Below are 20,565 nucleotides of genomic sequence, written 5' to 3' on the forward strand. Positions count from 1 at the left end.
TTTTTTTTTTCTTTCCTTTTTTTTTTTTTTTTTTTTTCTTCTGCAGCAAGCCTCCATTTCCTGCTTTCTTTGAAAAATTGTACTACGAATTATCAAGAGGTCACATATTCTAGCATTCAGCAGGAGCTGCCAAACCTGCAGTAAATATTCTCTTTAAAGTAACATCTTGTGTGTTTCACTTCACACATGGCCCCAGAGCTTATAGGTCATGCACAAATACAATGGTGGTCTTTCATGACCACAAGAGTTTCTAAATTTCTGTGTTTGGCATCTTCTCCATCTCTGTGACTTATTCTGGTCTCGTAACTTTGCAAAGAATGACTCTGGCAAAGAGTCATTCAGAATTTTGCTTTTCACACCCCTCTCTCCTCAAATGTGAAATTAATTGGTTCACAGCTCTTTACAGGATTGCATGTAATTCAGTTTAGGGTGTTACTAATGCTCTTAGAGGTCTTTTAAAAGCTAAATTATTCTATGATTCTGCATCTGCTCTAGGGCATACCAAGTGTCCATCTAGCCCATTGACCCCTGCTAGCAATGTCCATGCAAGGAGCTATTGAGGAAAGTAAGAAAAGGGTGAATACACCAAGTCTCTGCAACCGGCCAGCTTCTAGGATGAATGAGTAATGGTATAATTTTCTGATGTGAGCTGCACAGCACCCAGAACTATAGGTGTGGCAAAAGAAGGTTATTAAAAAAGGATGTGGGGTAATTTTGATGAGTATAAAAATCAGATTTCAGTTCCTACTGGACAGGAAAGATAAGAGTAAAAATGGATAAGAGTAAGAATGGAATTCACAAAAGCTCAGGACCTTCCTTTCCATGAGGTTTTGTGGCTACAGGAATTCATGACTACAGGAACTGGAAGATCAGAATTACAAGAACAAGAACATCTGTGCAGATTAAGAACTACAGTTTTTCTACCCAATATTGATACATGCTTAAATCTTTATGTATTTGTTCTCCCCAAAAGATTGAATGAAGATTTGTAATTTTTTAACTTCAAGTTATTAATGTCAACAATGCACTTAAATGATAATTAAGTCACTGGAAACTCCTTTTGGTTCAAGGATTTCTAGCACCCATTATTCTGAGTGCCAATAGCTATAAGCATCGACTACTTACATGGTGCCTGAGCAGTGAAAGGTCCCACACAGGCCATTGTTAATCCTGATGTCTGATCTGTAGCTGTTTGCATGACTTTTAAGGAAATGACTGGTGACATTTACAAATGAGAAAGCACATGGGTGCCAGTAGATTAGTACCCTGGTCTCTTGCTTTGAGGTTTGGTATCAAAAGAATTGAAAACTTTTTAAAAATGCAAGTGAAACCAAGTCTTACTTGGTACCTCAAATATCAAAGTTTGATCTATTTTTATGCCTTTTTTTCTTCAATATCTTGTGCTTCATACACAGGAAAAGTTTGCATGGTGTTACTGCAAATTCAAACCCACTTATCAGATCAAAGTGTACATCTATGCAAGTGTGATAATGACAAGATCATGAAAATCCCATTTAGGGTTTTTCAAGCCATGTTCTTAGTTTCCCATGTACTACTCCATATATCCACTCCTAAAAAGTGGGTCTTTTTTGCATTCACTCTAGCAAAGACATTGTCCATAGCACAAGATTGCTACAAGGCCTCAAGTGAGATCAAGGAATATAATTTCTGGAGAAAAAAAATCATAAAAGCTATGTATTAAAGAGGTTCATGGCTGGTGAAACTTTAGGTATCTAGTTATAAACCAAATAACACAATAAATGCATTCCCCATGTAATGCTATCAAAAATCTGGCCACTGACTTCTTACAGGTCTCTCAGGAGATAAGACTATTAATCTAGTAATCTGAATTCTTTGTATTATTTGATTTCCTTTACATGTCTCTGCATAAAAGCAAGTATTTCAGAAGGGAAGTCCTTTATTTGAAAACTTCGAGTCCAGAAGAGATTATTGGTTCATGGTAAAGGTAGACATTTGTTCAGCACCAGTACTGTTCAAAAGTGTCTATTTTTCTTCTGAATTTGTTCTATATCAGTTTCCCTTGAAGTGACTCTACAAAGACTTCTTTGGACCCAAGTTTTCTCTCTACAAGAAATTCCTGGTTGGAATTTCATTCTCTGTCTAAATAGTCTCTCTATGTTCTTACTCAAACCAGTCTGTCACCACTCTCTTTCATCACAACACAAATTGCTTCTGTAGCATCATACCTACCTCTGTTCTTTTTGTAGAAAGCCAAAAGATAATGACAAAGGTTAATCAACATCCCTTAAAGACAAGAGGAATTCTCCTTGTTTCTTCCCTGTCTTTCTAACACAAGTGGTCTTCTGAGTTGCTCAAGCTCCCCATAATTGCTAAGCAGGTCACATTTACAACAACCTGTAAATGAAAAATTGTACTTAGTGGCTTGGGTGTTCAGATCCAGTCTGCTTTCCAAGGACAAATTGAATAAGTGGTATGGACTGCAATTTTCTTCTCTTTGTTTTGGAGGGAACAGTGCTCACTTTTAAATCTTCAGTTCATTCTTATTCAAAAGTGCAGTAGCCCTTAAACATAGAATACCATCATAAACAGGTCCCTGGAGTCATTACAATGGCCAACAATGTAGATGTATAGCCAAAGACGTACTAATGGTTTAATTCCTACTAAATGAGGAAAAGAGAATTTTGGAAGCCTAAACTCACAACTCACTTTCAAGCCAGTGGGATAATAGTCTCTTTGAGACCCAAAATTAAAGAAAATCTTTTAAGTTTAGATTTATTTTGTATGGTATTTTCCTATCTAGGTCAGCCATTTCAATCCTTTTTAAAATGCTGCACCTTTCTCCTCTCATGTATTGGCCAAACAAAGCCTCATTAAACAATTCTGAGTTTGCAAACTGATCAAAGAAGCTGATATTGATTTTTTTTTGGTAAAAACTGTTTGCCTGTAAGATGCCCAACTGGCTATAATTTCAGTGTAGCTTGAACTGTTTTGCTTGTTTAGGGAATAGAAGTTGAGTTTTATATTTGACCTTCAATGAATTTCAGGTGAATATTTTACAGTTTTGATGAATATTAAACATTTTTGCTAGCAGTAGTGCCTGAAAGGTATTCATTTATAACTCCATACCATGTTGGCTCTTTACAGCATATCATTTTATGAATGCCAGAGTTGACTCAGTGGGATCTTTAACATCTCTGATGTATGATGTGGAATAATGGCATGATGCTGAGTAATCTGATTGACAACCTGTGACAGTCAATCATGTACATGTATCTGTCTGTATTTTTTTCTTTAACTCATCTTGGCTTCAATCTGCCTCAATTTTTTGTGAGGGAGTTCTGCGTTGCAGCTTAAATAAATCTTGGTTAACATCAAGTGAGTAAAATTTTGTCATTAAAAATGGAGGACTGAATTGTTCACACATAGGAAAAATGTGCATGGATTTTAGGAAACTGTTTTGGTTCAAATTCCACAATAAAACCCGTGTATTGAAAATAAGTGATTTGATTTTCAGAATTGTGGTCCTTTGCTTACTTCATTTAAACATAATGTTGATAAAAGTAAACAAGCACTTTCAAACTGCAGTGAAATAAAACGTTCTGCATAGAGTTCATTTGACATGAGCTGAATTTGTTTTACAAAGCTATTCTTTGTAATTTTTTTCATGGTGATTCAAACCAAATTTGTCAGAAATTTTCAGAACAAAAATTAAATAGACCCCAAAGTATTCCCTCAGTTGTAACACTGAAAAAAATTACTGTGAACCAAACAGCACAGAGGTTTATGTCAGGTTGCTGCAAGAGAAATAGATTTCATGTGCAATGCATAGTAGTATGTGGATATTTGTGAGCAAGGAAGCAATTAACTCACCAAGTGCAACTGCTTAATGAAGCTTTTTAAAAAGCTCATTGTCATGATATTTATGACATGAACTGATTTTGTTTACGTATTATTTAAGAATAATTTTCAGGATGTTTAAAATTATTCACTGATGCATCTTTTTGTTTTGAAGAATAATTCCTTATAACTTCCTTATGCTACAGATTCCAAAAGAAAGGGATTAGATCTATGAAATGGACTAGTGGAGTATTTTAATACTTCTCTTTTATTACACGTTCTTCTGTATACAGGATTCTATGTTGCAACACTTATAACATTTCTTCTTGTTTTGAAGTCAAGAACAACAACACCTAAAATACATATTATTAATCCCACCACAGTCATGCAGAGCACCTCAGCCAGTTGCTGCTGTTCATTAGGCATTAGTTAATGGAGAGAAAGGATTGTCTCTGGAAGACAGGGCTGAATGTCCGGAGGTGTAGACAGGGAGCTGCTGAGAGTCACCAACAGCAAATGGCCAGGAGTGTGTCCCTACTGCATTCCCTGTGACTCATGACTCACCACTGAGCCCCTGCAGCCCCTGCAGCATCTTCTCAGGCCAAATAACCTTCACGGCAACATCCCCACTCTGTTAAAGGGGATGTGACACCAGTGCCCAGTTCTCCCATGGTAGCTCAACAGCTACTAAAAGTAGGAGACCTTTTGTGTGCAGGCATGTTGTGTGACTTCAGCACCCTGGGCTGAGCTTCACCACCAGGTTGTTGATTATTTGGGAGAATCAAAGGAAGCAGAATTACCTTCCACATCTCTTGTTGAGATGGATTACTCAGCTATTCATGGACAAGATTTGAAGCAAATGAGAATTTGGCAGGGGCAGGGGAGGGAATAGTAGTTAGAGAACAGCTGAGAATAGGCAAACATGGCATTCTGGTACCTGAAAATTATACATCCAATCTATTTGATAAAAGACAGATACTGTGGGAGGGAGAGGATATTATTGTGTCTGAGACTGTTGACTGAAAATCTTGCTCCTATGGAGCAAGGTTAACTCCTTGCAATGGTAAGAGAGAGATATAGGATGGAAGGATTCAAAACAAAAGTGAGGCTAGAGAATGGAAATTAAAGAATAGACCAGGCTAGAATAATTCAAGCTGGAAGAAAAATACAATGACCATCTAGTCCAACTACCTGGCCACTTCAAGAATGACTAGGAGTTAAAACATATTATTATCTACATTACCCAAATGCCTCTTAAACACTGGCAGGCTTGGGACATCTATCATGTCTCCAGAGACCCTGTTTCAGTGTTTGATCACCTTCTTGGTAATGATATCTTCTTGAGAAGAACTCAGCCCTTTCCTCCCCTCTTCCCATCCTCAGGAAGCTGTTAGAGAGCACGAGGTTACCCCTCAGCCTCCTCTTCTCCAAACCAGACAGGCCCAGAGCCCACAGCTGCTCCTCACAGGACATGACTTCCAGCCCTCTCACTGGCTTCGTTGCCCACCTTGGGATGCATTCAGGGACCTTCACATCTTTCTTCAGTGGTGAGTCCCAGCCTTTCACCCAAGGCTGAGAAAAGTGGGAAAATCTCTTTTTCCTGGCTGGTTGTGCTGTGCTTGGTGCACCCCAGGATGCTCACTGCTGGCTCTTGGAGAGCTGCTGCCCAGCCAGCACCCTCAGATCCCTATCTGCAGGGCTGATCTCAGCCACTGCTCTCCCAATTCATACTTGTGCCCCCTGTTGTTGCACCCCAGATTCAGAATATGGTATTTATTATTATTAAATTTGATCCCATTAATCATTGCTCAATCAATGCTCAAACTTCCCATCACGCTCTGCAAGGCTGATCACCTCCCAGTTTAGTATCATCAGCCAGCTTGCTAGCACTGCATTCAATTACCCCTTTGGGTTTTCTATGCCCTCTTCTTGTACTGAAGAATGTATCCCTTTATTATGCCTTAGCCTATGTTACTGCCTTAGCACTGTGATCAGTGGAGTAACTCTGATTTATATGCAGGAGAGGAATTGTTAACATTAACCATGAAATGGTTCATGCAATATCTGGGACAATTTACAAATAATTTACTAAATGAAAGTAGAGTACAGCTAGATTGACTTGGAACATATTTGTACCCTCCTATTTCAGGTAAATAAGTTTTGGCATCTAGTTTTCTGGACCTGTGACATCTTGGAGAAACACCAGTATCTTAATTTTAGCTCAACAGTGCCTTCTATTTGGAAGAATCCTAAAGTTCCTTTGCCCTGAGTACAAATGACTTCTCTTTCTTCTTTCTGTACATTTGGTAAGGATTTAAGTGAGGAGTTTTCTTCCTCCATTACATTTTTTCCATAGCTACTTTGCACATAATGCTGTTCTGATCTGAGAAAACAAAGATTTAAGAAGAAACATGAGAGGAACTTGACTATTTCTTTTGCACTAGGAAAGAGTCCCGTGTTCTCAAGATCTTCAAAACAAACAGAAAGTCATCCATTGAGAAAGGTGACATAATAAAATCCAGATCTCTCCCCTACTTCCTCCAAAATAAATGATACTATTTTCTACAGAATAACTGTCTAGATCTTAATATTGGCAAAAAGGGCTCCCCAAACAGGAAATGCATGTTTCTCTTGCTCTGTTCAGGCACTTTAAAATACAAAGATGCTCAAAGTCTGAACTGTTGAGTTTCTTTGGCAGTGATTATCCCACAACAGTATTTCATTAAGCAGTATGGGGGATTTCCTCTTTACTTCCGCTCCAGGCTTACTCACAGATACCACAGATGCAGATCTCTCAAGTGACAGCCTTTTTTCCCCCTTCCTAAACCTCCAAGAATTTAAAGATTCCTTTTAGAATAATAAATTTCCCTTTTATTGTGACTCAGACTTATTCAGTCCAATCCAGCCTGTGCAAACACACATGCAGCTTTAAATTAGCATTTGTGAACAAGCTGGGTTTCTTTGGCTGTTTGCTGAGACTTGGCAGTTCAGTTCTTTGAGGAAAAAAGAAAGAGAGATTCACGTCTATTTATGGCTTGATTTTTAGACATGCTGAGTACCTCCTGTGGACTTTGAGAGCTGTTCCTCTGGAAATCAGGTCACTGATGTGATGCTGGAAGGAGAAAGCACAAGGAAAAAGAAGGGCTCTGATTTTCAAACACAAATGTTTATATGGTTTGGGGAAGATAATAAAATGAATAAATAAACCTATTTTAAAATATGTTGTTTGGAACTATGACTGAGCTCCATATTTCAGACTGAGTTCACTACTGAAAAATGCCTGTGTGCACAAAAGCACTGACAGGCATCTATTTTGTCGTATAAGCAGAATGCTTGCTTCTCTCCCCAGCCAACTTGCTAGTAAATCACTAAAAGCTTTCCCAGTGCAAGTCCAGCACTGGCTGAGGAGGTTCTTGCTCTCCTGCCTATCTCAGGTGCCTGCCACTGCCTCCAGCCAGAGGTTCCTGTCCTCTCAGCACAGCACGGAGCTGTTGCCCAATGGAAGCAAACATGAAGTTATTCAGCTGGAGTAGAGAAGCTAATACATTTTAAAAAGTATGTCCTTCACTAAAATGCAGTAGCCAGTGCATGTGACCTGCTCAGCTGTGGGATCTGACCAGGGTGGCATTCTTCACCAGAGGTAAAAGGTAATTATTGTCTGTCTTAGTTTTTTTTAAGCCTCTTTTTAACCCAGATTTTTTTTTTCTCTGTGGCACCCAAAATTAAATCACAGTGGCACAGAGAGTAGTTGGTATAAATCCAAACTACTAAAGAATTTTAAAAAGGAATGTTTTCCAAAACTTATGATAATCAGTTTATGAAGCAAACCTAGAATTTAGGTCCCATGTATAGTACATACAATTGTATTGCAACAATGGATTGGTCCGTTTCTTGTTAAGCATTAAAAATGTTGCATATGCATTGCAGACTTTTATTCTCTCCATCTGCTAAGACAGTGTTAAAGGTGGGATTTCCAAAGGTACTTAAGTTCCTAAAGTGAGAATTTCTGATTTTTAAGGACATTATAATTTTAGGTAAGTTGTTCTGTCTAACAGACTTCTATTAAAAAATTAATAAGCAAATGTAAACCAACCTATATTTTTGGGATATATAACATTTTTTAGCTTTTTTATATTCAGAAGGTATTAATAAAACTGTGGTGGTTTTATAAATTTTCAATGCAACTAAGTGTAAACATATTCCTGAAAAATAAGCCCAGTGATTTTTGTTCTTTACTACCTCTCAGATACCCCTCAGTGTCAATGAGAATCAAGCAGTCAGATTACTCCAACACTTCTAAATTCTGCAGTAAATATTTAAATTCTGTGACTGCTTTTGTATGTCAAGACCCCTTAATTGGAATTGATACAATTGCTATCAAGAAAAAAAAATTGGGAAAAAAAAAGAGCCTGAGTAAATTTGTTGGTTTGGGTGTCCTTGAAGGACAGAACAAATCTAATAATTTCATTGCCAATAGATGCCAATAGGAAGAAATACTTTGTGAATTGTTTTTTTATTGATTAAAAGAAAAAAACAACACACGCCCTCCCCCCTCCCCCCAACAAACAAACAAAAAAACAAACAAAAGAGCCTTTTTTAATGCCAATTGTCTACAAATATGAAATATTTAGGGTTTGGAATAAAAGCTCAAGTGGGTAAAACTGCTTCTGAGTATCTGAGTATCTGTATTCTAGTCCTGTTAGGTGGGTTTGAAACAAATTCAATTAAAAAAGGAATGAGTGGAAGAGTAACCCTTACATTTCTATCACTTTCCATATAGCATCTTCCATAGCCTTTTTTTCTAGGATAATAAAAAAAATAACAATGTGGAGATGTCTTGTGGAAGTTGCTTGAAAAGATCTTTAAACAACATCATGAGAAGTAGGAAGCCTGTTCATGACAAAAGAGGAGTGAGATAAGATGAGCATTCTCACACTGACAAGCAATTATATTGCAAGATTAAATAATCCAGCTGAAATGGTCAAAAGCAACAAATTTCAAAGCAGAAATTTCAGTAATTTCAATCTGAACTGGATATACAACTTTAAAAATACAGTCTTTATGTATTCAGGAAACTTAAAAGATTGTTGTTCAAACCTGCTCCAGTTCTTTTGTGCAAGAGCATCCCTTCAGTAGGTTGGACTGGTCCCTGCCCAAAGAGCTCTCACAGTATACAGCTGTGCAGAGATCAGAGAGGGGCAACAGCAACAGGGATTTACTAGGCATGATGTCTTACAGATGTAGGAGACCAAACAAGAAGTCAAATGAAAATAATTGGGGGAAAATGAGTATTGTTTATGTTTGAAAAGACACCAATATCTTGATCTTTAGGTAATAAATCAGCTCTTTAGCTACTGATACATTTTAAACCATAAGTTACTTACATCTGTTTATTGACTAAAATGGTTTTGAGCCAAACTCTGCATTTCTTCTGGCTTCTGTCATTGTTTCTTTCCAGGAAGACTTTTGGCTGACTGGGAGACTGATTGGTAAGAATGAAAATGCAAGATGCATGTAATGACAGGGTTAGAAGGGCTGGGTTTTCCTCCTGGTTTTACTCTGAGAGTCTATGTGATTTTGGACAGCTCATTGCGGCTTCCAGGGCTTTGTTTCTCTTGAAGATGAAATTCCAGATGTTTTTCTTGAAATAATTCCAGGCATACAACACCTGCAAACACTGAACTTCCAAGCAAATTCCACTTTGTTATTCAGTTTCAGACAAAACTCCAGACAAAGCTGAAAACCTCTCTCAGCCCAGTCCATATTATATAACTAGCAAACAGTTTGATTCCACTTTATTTCTCAATATGAACCAAATCATAATTCCTAGAAATGTTGTTCTCATATCATATTTAGAAATATGGCCAAATAAAGAACATAATTCAAACATGAAGATTGAAAAATGGCCTGCAATTATTTAAAACAACATTATATCTCAATGTTTGAAAGTCTCTGTCCTGGCCTAAAATAGGTTGCTAAAATTATGATCACTTTCCAAAAGGTCCAACACTTTGTCACACTTCTTGAAACCTTTTCTGCTTGTGAAATCATTTGTTGTTGATGATTTTTTTTATTATTATTAAAAATTAAAGACCTCAAGAAAGAACTCCTGTCAGGTTCAAGAGGCTGGATGTTATCATACAGAAGGGAGAATTCTCCTTTTTATGGTATATGTTTTTAATATTTCTCCACCTCTCAGGGTCTGGTTCTGACCTACTTGAAATTTTCTCTTCTTTCTTCAGCAGAGATGGTGTCCTGCTTCTTAATACTTGTGACTGTTGTATTATCACTGCTGTGCTTGTACTAACTCTCAAACATCTTTATATATCTGCTCTTGAAAATTCAGATCTACCAAAACATCTGCAAGAAATTAATCAATCCAAGCATGATATTACACTTGCTTTCTTCAGGTGAGATCTGATTTTGTGCTGTTTCTTTTTCTTGTCCATGCTCACTGCAGAGGAGTTGCATTAGGTGATCTTTGAAGGTCCCTTCCAACCCAAATATTGTATGATTCAATAACTCTTGGGGAGTTAAAAATGGCATGGTAATTTTCCAGGCTTAATATTTGTAGTTTGTAGACAAACCTTCAGCAAAGCAGTCTGCCTCACCCCGAGCAGTGAAACGTGGTGTCAAACACCATGGTTTGGGCAGGGGCTCGAGGAATGATGAAAGAGTTCTTCCTGAATCCTTCCAGGGTGGTGCTCCCAAGTCAGCTTGGGAAAACCCAAAAAACCCAAAACTTTCACTGGATGTCCTCAGTGCCCAGCCAAACTTGGCAGAGCAGTGACCAGTTATGGCAAGCAGTGCTCATCATTACAGGTGTCAGTGTTTTTTCTCCACACATCCTGATCATGAGTGCAATAGTTAACCTTGTTGCTGCTTGCATTGAGATCACCAGAGTTCACTTAATGCTCTCTGAAAAGCATGGAGATAGTTCCAATCTATATTATTCTCTGAACACTCAGGAACACTTTTTTGTACCAATTACAATCTATTCAGCTAAAAGTTTACTCTAAAAGACCTTGGGACAGAACAGTACTACTGACACAGAAAACCTAAGTAATTTGTGTAGGTCAAGACATAGGAAAGAAAATTGTGATTAAAAACAAAACAAATCCCAAAACTTTTAAATGCAGTTGGATCTTAAAACAGGAGTGAGAGGAAGAAAGGAAATATATTAATCCTAAAATTAGAGCAGGAAGTTTTGAGGATTTGTTTGCTCTTTTTTTTTTTTTTTTGGTAATTATAGATCTAAAAACATGATTTGAGTTACTTTTCTGCTAGAAGGTAACAAACAGAACCATTTATGCATTCATTTTGTCTGGTTTGGTCATGTTTCTCACTTATTTTTCAGTGCAGACCCTTCCCCTGAATGGCTCCCATGGTTTGAACTACTTATCTGCAGGTGGTAAAATATTTGCTGCTTTGAGAGAGAGTGATATTGCCCACTCTCTCCACCCACATGTCTATGGGTTCTGAAAACCAGACAGCCAACAAGACAGGTTTGTATGTATGTCTGCAGCCTCCTCAACCCCACAACACTCTACAAAAAAAGGAAGGGTGCACTGACCTTCTTTAAGTGAGCAGTGATGTAATGGTCCTTGTTAATGGAGTCTCAGGGGTATCACGATTGCAGGACTTTCCATTACAGTTCCTTTTCTGGGTCTTCTCCAAGAAACAAATCCAAATATAATCACCTCATGTGCTGCAATGGAAACAGCCCCAGAGTATCACTCCAGTGTTTCAAATCAGGCAAGCCTAGAAAATCAGCAAAATTGTGCTGTGTTTTAATAGTGATTTCCTGCAGTACTTTTCTACATTTTTCACTGTCTTGCAAGAGTTCCTGATATTTTTAAGAAAATACTGAGTTGTTAGAGAGTACAAGGGGAAAAAATGCACATAAAATTTTGCAAAATAAAATGAGAGAAATGCTAGAAATAACAGATTTTATGAGGTTCCATTACACTGTTCCAGTTTCCTGTTACTGCAGGCAGCAAGAACTCATATAATCCCCTTCACAAATTGGGCGAACTCCACCCTCAATCTCCTTCAATTACTTTGTACTTATTTTGGAAAACTGCTCAAGAACCTCACTCCTGTGAATATTGGAAACCTTATCATTACTGACCTGTCATTGCTCAAGACCAGATTATTTTTTTGCCTTTGTCATTTTCAACTGATTTTCCATATTTTACTAAGACAGTTCATTGTCTTCATGTAATCTCCCCTTTTTTTTCCCTTTCATATTTTTCACTTTTTAAGTGTTTTATGTATACTTTTTCCAGACTTCATGTCATTTGCAAATTTTACTAGTCTCTTACTATTATATTTATGCCATAGTTTCTAATAAAAATACTTAGTAAAAGGTATTTCAAAACTATTTCTAGAGGAACTCCCAATTTAACACAGTTCATGGGTTTAGAGTTCTCAACTAGATCCTTACTGGATTTAGGATTAATTTATTAATTTACATGTTTTCCAGTTTAATTTATGACTTCCCAGTGACAATTTATAATCTTGAAAGACAAATAAATTTAATCTACCAAAATTTCTTAATCTAAAAGTCATTCCTTATTAAAAGATATTGAGATATTCGGGTTCAATCTGTCTTTGGTAAACTGAAACAACATTTTTTGCATATTTTTAAATATTTATTCTACAGCACTGCATAGTTAAGATCAAACTAACTTTAAAATATTCTCTTACTCATTTAATATTTTCTCAAAAAATTGCTCTTGGGAGAAGAACTTTAAAGAAGAAAAGTGGTGTTTGTCAGTGATACTTAACAGCTGGTAACAGAATGGATGAAGGGCCTCATCCACAGTATGTATGAGTCAGCTGGAGTCTGTCCACTGACTTAACAATCTTCAGGTCAGTCTTACAGTAGTCTAGAAAATCACCACTTCTTTTTTAATTTTATTATCAGCAAAAGCATTGTGGCCCAGCTCCCAAGACAGATAAGGAATACATACAGAATTATAAGACAGATTTTTTTGCTGGCTGTTTAGTAACTAATTTTCCTATCAAGTTCTAAATTTTTCAATATTATTATGGAATACATTACACTCATATGTTGATAAACTATTTAGTCTGAAAAAATTTCCATCTTTCAAGACTATAATTTCAGAAAATATTGCTTTTGGACAGTATAAATCAAGAACAAGACAAGTAATGTGGGATTATGACAAAATTCTTATGGAGCAGTCACAGCAAAAACAACACTTGTGAACAAAAGATAGCTATATATTATTAAAGAAACATTCAGTAGCTAATGCAATTATTTGGGCTCAGAAGTAGTGTTATATCATTGACTCATAAAAACACTGGCATTTGGTCATATTCAGGGCTTTTAGGTATGCCCATAAGTAGTGTTTAGAACAGGCACGTTTCCTTCAAGGTTGATGTTAGGAATTTTGTGTGTTCCCTTTGGTAGTTAATGCATGGCATTACAACAGTCCATGGTCAGAAATTCCCCGAATCCTCAGCACAGTGAATGAGTGCACTTTTGAAATCATGTCAAATTCACCACATCATTCTAGTTACAGAACCAAGATATAATAGAGATCTTAGCCTTCCAGGTTGAGAGGAGGGGAGTGGAAATCGTCCCCAGTTCTTTAGAGAAATACAAGACCTTACTCTCTGGTGTGTTCATTCCCACCTTGTTCATTCCATCAGGGATAAAACTTTTGTTTTTCCAGCTCCTCAGATTCTTTGAACAGCAATACAGGACCTTTTTCCCAGCAACTGCAAAGTTCATACTCTTGGAAAAGCACCCTGACAACAGTAAAATAGGTGAGACACCTCTGAGCATGGACAGCAGCAAATCCCAGGAGAAAAGTGCAATCCCTCTGTATTTATAAATTGGCAGTGCAGACACTGCTTGGTTCAACCCTCATGTCTCTATTTTCTGTACCTTGGCACGGTTTCCATCAGGACTGCTGCTGGCCCATGTGCTAGCTCCCAGAATTCAACAATGAGGTCAGTTAGGTCCTCCTCTTTCACAGTCTGCCAAGACCTCAGTGTCTAAGTTTACCTGGGATAAACTTTGCCTTCAGGCTACAATCTATTAAATATTTCAGTGACTGCTTTTGAGAAGTGCTGAATAGAACAAGGCAGATTTTTGTGGAATGAAGAGGCAAAGGAAATGCAGATAATAGTTCTGAAGTCCTAGACATTTCCATCCTTCCTCAGATCTGGCTATGGAGCAACAAGTGAAGAGACAGCTTGTTAATTTGCATTACACTGATTCCAATTTTTTATTTTTAACCAGGAGGGAAAGGGTCAAAAAAGGGTTAAAGAACAAGTTGTCCATCTATGGATGATATAATCATGTGTTGCAATGTTTTTGACAGACATTTCAGTAATTATGGGAATCAATAGGGATTTGCACTCCATATCCTGTAAAATTATGAAGAGGAGTAAATCCAAAGTAACAGGAGATGGTGGTGTCATGATTAAGCTAGGGGAAATATTCTGGTTTGGATTAAACAACATTCAATATAATAATACATTATTCTGTTAGATTGTCAATACCCTCTAAAATCCATTTTCTGTATAACAACACTCTCCCATACTGATTGCTAGGTTATTTTTATTGAAAATGCAGGGAAAAAGTCCTCTGGAAAAATATCAGGAGAGGGGTAGTGGAAGAAAGGTTTTGCTTTTGTAGTTTGAGACAGCATTTCTAAACTGCAAGGTGCTCAAGCTTAGTTACAGAAATACAGCCCTCATCAAATAAAAATAAATACTGTGTATAGGAAGAAATTTAGGAAAAGTTTAATGGACAGATCACAAGTCTGAAATCACATTTTACATTTCTTTCCAGCAGACAAGAGTTCACAAGTTTTTGTTTTTTAATGTTTTATCTCCATGTAAGCTTTGCTTTCATTTTTTTGCTAAATTTGTAGGTTTACCAGCTCATGAGATAAAAAGGTGGAAATCATACAACCCTGTTTTTAAATTTACCTGTAAGACTGGCTAGAAAAGATTATTAAAAAAAAAAAAAAAAAGGAAAAAAAAAAAAAAAAAAAAAAAGATTACTAAAAAAAAATAAAAAGGAAAAAAAAAAAAAAAGAAAGAAAAAAGAAGGAAAGTGAGCTGGTATGGCACTGTCCAGTTCTTAATGCAAATAAGTCCAACGTTTACAGTCTGACCACTTGAGCTCTGCCTGTTTCTTATTGGAGTTATCTCTTTGACTGATTTACTTCACAAGCTGAAAAGCTGTATGGATGAAATGTTGTGGCTAAAGTAAATGAAGAGAGGAATTCCCCTTTGGAAGTGTCAGACACCTTCAAAGCTGTGTCTAAATCCTTGTGGTACTACCCTTTATGGTTTGGATGTGAACCCCATCACACACAAATCCCTGTTTACCTCTCAGTCTATGTGACTTCATGATCTTGATTGCATTCATCTGAGTGTCACAGGCATCCTTTGGCACCCAGTCCCACTCCCAAACAGATCAAGTGTCACTATGAGCACAAAAAGTCTTTTTTTCAATCCCACTATTCAATCCCACTATTTTCAATCCCATTGTTCCATGAAACTCCCTCCCCTGGCAATAAGAACCTTGCAGCCAGTTTCCAGCCTTGAGTCATGCATGGTAGGTTTTCACTCATTCAGCCTTATGCTGACATGTTTCTAAAGCTTTAATAATCGATTCTCTTCATGGAATATACCCTGATGCATAAAAAGTCAGGAACAACATCCCTTCTCAGCATTAATTTTGACACACTAAGCAAGCCAACACTTCCAGACTCCTATTACAAGTGAAACTCTGTCTTCCTCTCAATAATGGTTTCCATGAACATGTCCTGTATTTCTGTTAAAAAACCCCTCTGGATTTATACATGACTCCAGGGTTTCTGTCTCACTTAAATCCACTGTGTATTAACTCCAGTCAGACTGGGTCCAAAAATATTAAGTCTTTCAGCAGGACACACTCAGCTCTGTTTTATATCTACTTGGTACAGCACTTCCCAGAAGTGTTACCCCTGAATATTGTGGTCCTGGAGATGTCAGACTTACTGCTCAGATATTAAATATGTGATGTGCATGTGTGCAGCAAGCCTGAAGAGATGCAAAACATTAAATTTAGTGCATCCAGATATTTCACTGCAGTTGAGCCTATCTGAGAAATGTGGGGAGGAACAGAGCAGTTCTCCCTGCCTTAGCAGCACCCTTTACCTGTTTCCAACAGGAATGAGCAGAGGTGATAGTGACTGAACCCATTGACTATATGCACTATGCTTACAGCATCTCACCTAATTACAATTTTGATTTACTTTTTACTTGGTCAAATCTCAGTGTGGTCTCAGAGTTCTTTGTCTTGCCAATATAGATAAATATGGTAATGGAACTGCTTTTGAATTTATGTTTTAAATTGTCATTTTGTTCCAATGGGACAAAACTCTCAGAGGATGAAAATTTGAGCTAATGCCATGGTGTATTAATAAAAAAAAAATGTATTTTTCATTATGTGGATGAAGAAGAGGCAAGTGGCACTAGCTTTTCAAAAGTCTTGTTAGTAGTATCTCTGCATTTGCTGGCTGGATGATTTTACAGAAGTAAATTTTACCAGATCAAATAGAAAGAGACTTTTTTTGTACACAATGACTGCTTTGACCTTCAAAAGCACTCTATAGTGGTCAACTCATCTTGCTCTGGAAACAAACTGAAGTAAGAAAGAAACCTTTTGGGGTGTTGAATTTGAGACTCAGTAGATGAGAAAGGGTAGAAAGGTGGGTCACACAGGATACGACTCACACCCAGAAGCTCTTGTTCAAGTGTGTGTGCCTTTTGGTGAGTCAACTGCAAAAGTTTTGGTTTTAAAGGTTACTGCTACTATGATTTACTGCAAAAGTGCATTATTGGCATTAATGTCTCACTTTAGTAATGCCTCACTCCATCCAGCTAAACTGTGCTTAAGTCACTGTAGCCTTAAGCAGTCTCAAATCATTTCAGTAAATGTGGTTTTAATATATAAGGATTGGATAACAGCAAATCAGTGCCAGAGCTGGAAAATGACCTGGGACTACTGGCCCTCAAGTCTATGCTCTAATTAATGCAAACATTTCCTCTCTTATCCAGCAGTTAGGATTGCAAGTGATACAAAAAGAAAATGAAGAGTTTGTGTGGATATTTTACTAACCTGCATCTTGTAAACATTAGCTACAACTGGACTTTTTAGTATAAATTCCAGATTTCAGTATAAATTCCAGAGCACTGTTCTCAGGCAGATACTTCTCTGATTCATTGGTGCTTTTTGGATTTTCCTGGCTTTGTACTAAGGGAATTACATCTCACTGAATTATGTAAGAAGGATTGAGAGCTGTTCCTTGGCTAAAGCAATGCTCACACAAAGGTACTCAGTGCCAGTAAAGCTTCTTCAAGTCTGCCAACTAACCAACAGCATTTTTCTTCCACCTTTTTTTTTTTAATTCCTCTTTGGCTGTGAATGGTTCTTTATTGTCTCCAATTCAGTCTTCCTGGCAGGAAGGGTTTTCTTGAGGATAACAACATAGCCAGGGTGTCTGAGCCTCTGTTGGGCTTTTCCCAAACAGCCTAAATCAGTGTTTCCAAACTGTTTTCATTTTGTAACTCCCTATCTTCAAGGGGAAGAACAAGACTCTGTGTAATGTTTAAGCCTCCCAAGAAGATGCCCACTATGGTCTAGTTGAAAAGCTCTTCAGAAGACTTCTGGGGTTACAAGCTGAAATTAGCGGGCCAGATTCAATGTCTTACATGTGAACTTACATCTGTCTAGAGCATTTTCATCCCAAAGTTTGAGATGAGAGAAATATTTCCAATGATAACTTTTTACTTAAAAGTCTGTCCTCCATTAATGGTGTTTCCGCTACATTAAACCATCTGCTTTGTCAACTTATTTACTAACACAGTGCTGAGTTCAGAAATTTCCAATTGTATCAACACTTTCATTTCTAAAAACACTTGTCACCTTCTGAGCTGCTGAATTTGTGGGAAGATGGGTGGAAAAAAAAAATAGATACAGTTCAAATTATAGTTAGTGGAAAAGCCTTTCCTCTCTTAGGTTATGCACCTGTGTGAGAAATATTGAGGGAATTTTCCTGTTTTCTGAGTATGATCAGCTGTCACACAACCAGGGCAGCATCGGTTACTCACCACAAACCTTTCACTTCTGCACCCAGGTGGAAGTGTGAAATGTTATTTCTCTGCGCACACACACAGTTCTGCCTTTTGTGGCTGAGACAATAGGTCTGGTGTTTTTCTAACGTTTCTTCCACAAAAGAACAGATGAGTAACAAATGATTTCTGTCACGGGGAAATGTGGTGGTGAGGACATCACTCTCTCAGAGAAGTCACAAGTTGTGAAAGGAGAGGGCTTTATAGCCAGGAGTAAGAAGGGAAGAGTTGTAAACTCTTCAGGCGAAAGATTTTCTGGGATCTCAATCACATGTTCTAAGGTGATAAGATAATTCTGAAAAGTTTCAGGTGTTCCTAAAAACTAGAGAGGAGTCCTACAAAACAGGACTATGAAGCTGGCTTATTGTACAGACTGTTATTTTCAAATGGTCACTAATTATTCCTGTTCCTATGTGTACAGATCTAGAAACCTAATTTAAGTCATTGCTTTTTTAATATGATAACCTGGAATACTAATAATTCTCTTTTTGAAAAGTAAGTGTCTGTTGCACTGCCATGTGAGGATACTAGTACAAGATTAATCATGTATTCAGGAGCTGAGAAAATCAAATTTGTCTCAACTGACACTGTTTTTAATTTATTTTCTCATGAAGTCAGAGGTTTGGCTTCCTTTATGTAGAAAGTGACCCAAAAAGAAGTGGGAAGTTGTTTTCTACTTTAGACATATGACTTCCCAAACAAATGAATCCATCTTCACTGCATTACACATACACATTATAGATAGAGCTTATTCTGACTTGTAGGGGATGCACTGGTCTGAAATCACTCAGTAGCTAGTGAAAAAGATCGGAATGATCAATACTTCCAACAAAAGACACATACCAAAACTCTCAAATAATCACCAAAAAACAGGCCGGGAAATAATTTAAGTTTTTCCATCTTTACATCTACAGTCTTAGGAGTTTTTGAGATATCCATTACACGAGTGGTCAAAGCTCCTCAGTGTGATGGTACAATTTATCTGATCCTAGACCAGCTAGAGTAACAATCTGCTTTGGCTGATACTCATACAGTCTTCTACTGGCTGCCAGTTAGCTTTCAACCACATGGTCATCTAACTCTTATAAAATATTAATGGATTTTAGGGAAATTGAAATAATTTTTGATTTTGCAGCCTCACCTTGCCTCTTTTATTCACCTCACAGAACTTGTTCACATCAGATCAATTTTCACAGTCCTTTACAATGCCACGTTTGCAAAGCAAATCTCCAGAGTGAACCCATACAAACCCTGGGAGACTCAGCCACAAGCTCTCAGAGATCCCTTCAGAAAAATGAGGGAAAACCATCCAGGGATCCACCTTCACAGGGAAATCCTGAAGAAAACAGGTATTTTTTATAATGACTGAGAGGGTGCTCACCAAAACAGTGGGCATGATATAAAAGCCTGAGAAAGAAAGGTCTGCACAGGTGTTGTTTGAGAGAGGCCAGAGTGTGTATGCAGACATACTCCTTCGAGTCTTATGCACATCAATGCATTTACACATTTCCAGAACCATCCTCTTAATCAATTTCACTGAACAAAGAGTGAGATTATTGCCATGTACAGCGCTGACACAGTCTTCAGTTGTGCAAGTGTAACTTGGCAAAATTTACAAAGATTTTTACGGTGTAAGAACAAAGTTGCAGGAATCAACCAAATCTTGCTCGAGGAGCTGAGGGCAGAATTAGATGATGTCAGGATGCTTTTATGCTGCCCACTGATATTTATCTAGTTGAATGCTACTTATGAAGAAATTAAAATCTTCTGTAATTGCTAATGTGATAAGGACTGATGAACAGAAAAGCTGTTCAGGAAAAGGTCCTTCTTGTGTGGAAGGAGGCATAAAAGGGATGGGGCAATACTGTGATGGTTGGCAGAGGAAGTGAAGTGTAATGTGCCCTCTCTGAGGGTCATTGTAAGTCTTAGAACTGAGATAGGAATCCTGTGAGTGCAGAGAAGAGGAAGAAGAGTTAATTATAGTGTTCATGTACAGAATGAACATTTTTGCTGACATGAAGACTGAAAAACCCAGTAACCAAAAAGTAGAAACTCCTTTCCTTTTTTTTTCTTTTCTTTTTTTTTTCTTTCTTTTTCTTTTTTCTTTTATCTCTGCTCAGTAGCTCTGTGAAAAACTTGCAAAGCAGAGATGTTTTAAGTTATTGTTTGTGGGAGGGAGCAGGAAGGAAATTGAGAGGGATTTATGTACAGTGCTTTGTTGCTTTCAGAAGCAATAGGAAGTTTGTTTATTTAAGTGCTGTTGGCCTGAGAAGAAAACTGAAACCCTAATCTCAGAAGAAGATAAATCATTACCTATTTCAACACCATCACTTTTTAAAGCTTTTTCTGGGGTCCAGTTATTTTTTGTTTCCATGGACAGGGACTACTGACTAACTCAGTCTCACAGAAAATGGATTTCCATCTCTCAGAGGAAACATAGGCAAAGATCACACTCTGGCAGAATGGCAGGTCTGTGCTAAGCTGCTTGTCTCCAGACCATCTTGCTTTAAGCAGTGGATATGTTCCTTGCTACTGACTGGAGAGTGAAAGTGAAATATAAGTATTACAAATTACCTGAGCTAA

The sequence above is a fragment of the Pyrgilauda ruficollis genome, unplaced genomic scaffold, assembly GCF_017590135.1.
Source record: "Pyrgilauda ruficollis isolate IOZ18807 unplaced genomic scaffold, ASM1759013v1 scaffold87, whole genome shotgun sequence".
In the NCBI taxonomy this organism is placed as follows: domain Eukaryota; kingdom Metazoa; phylum Chordata; class Aves; order Passeriformes; family Passeridae; genus Pyrgilauda; species Pyrgilauda ruficollis.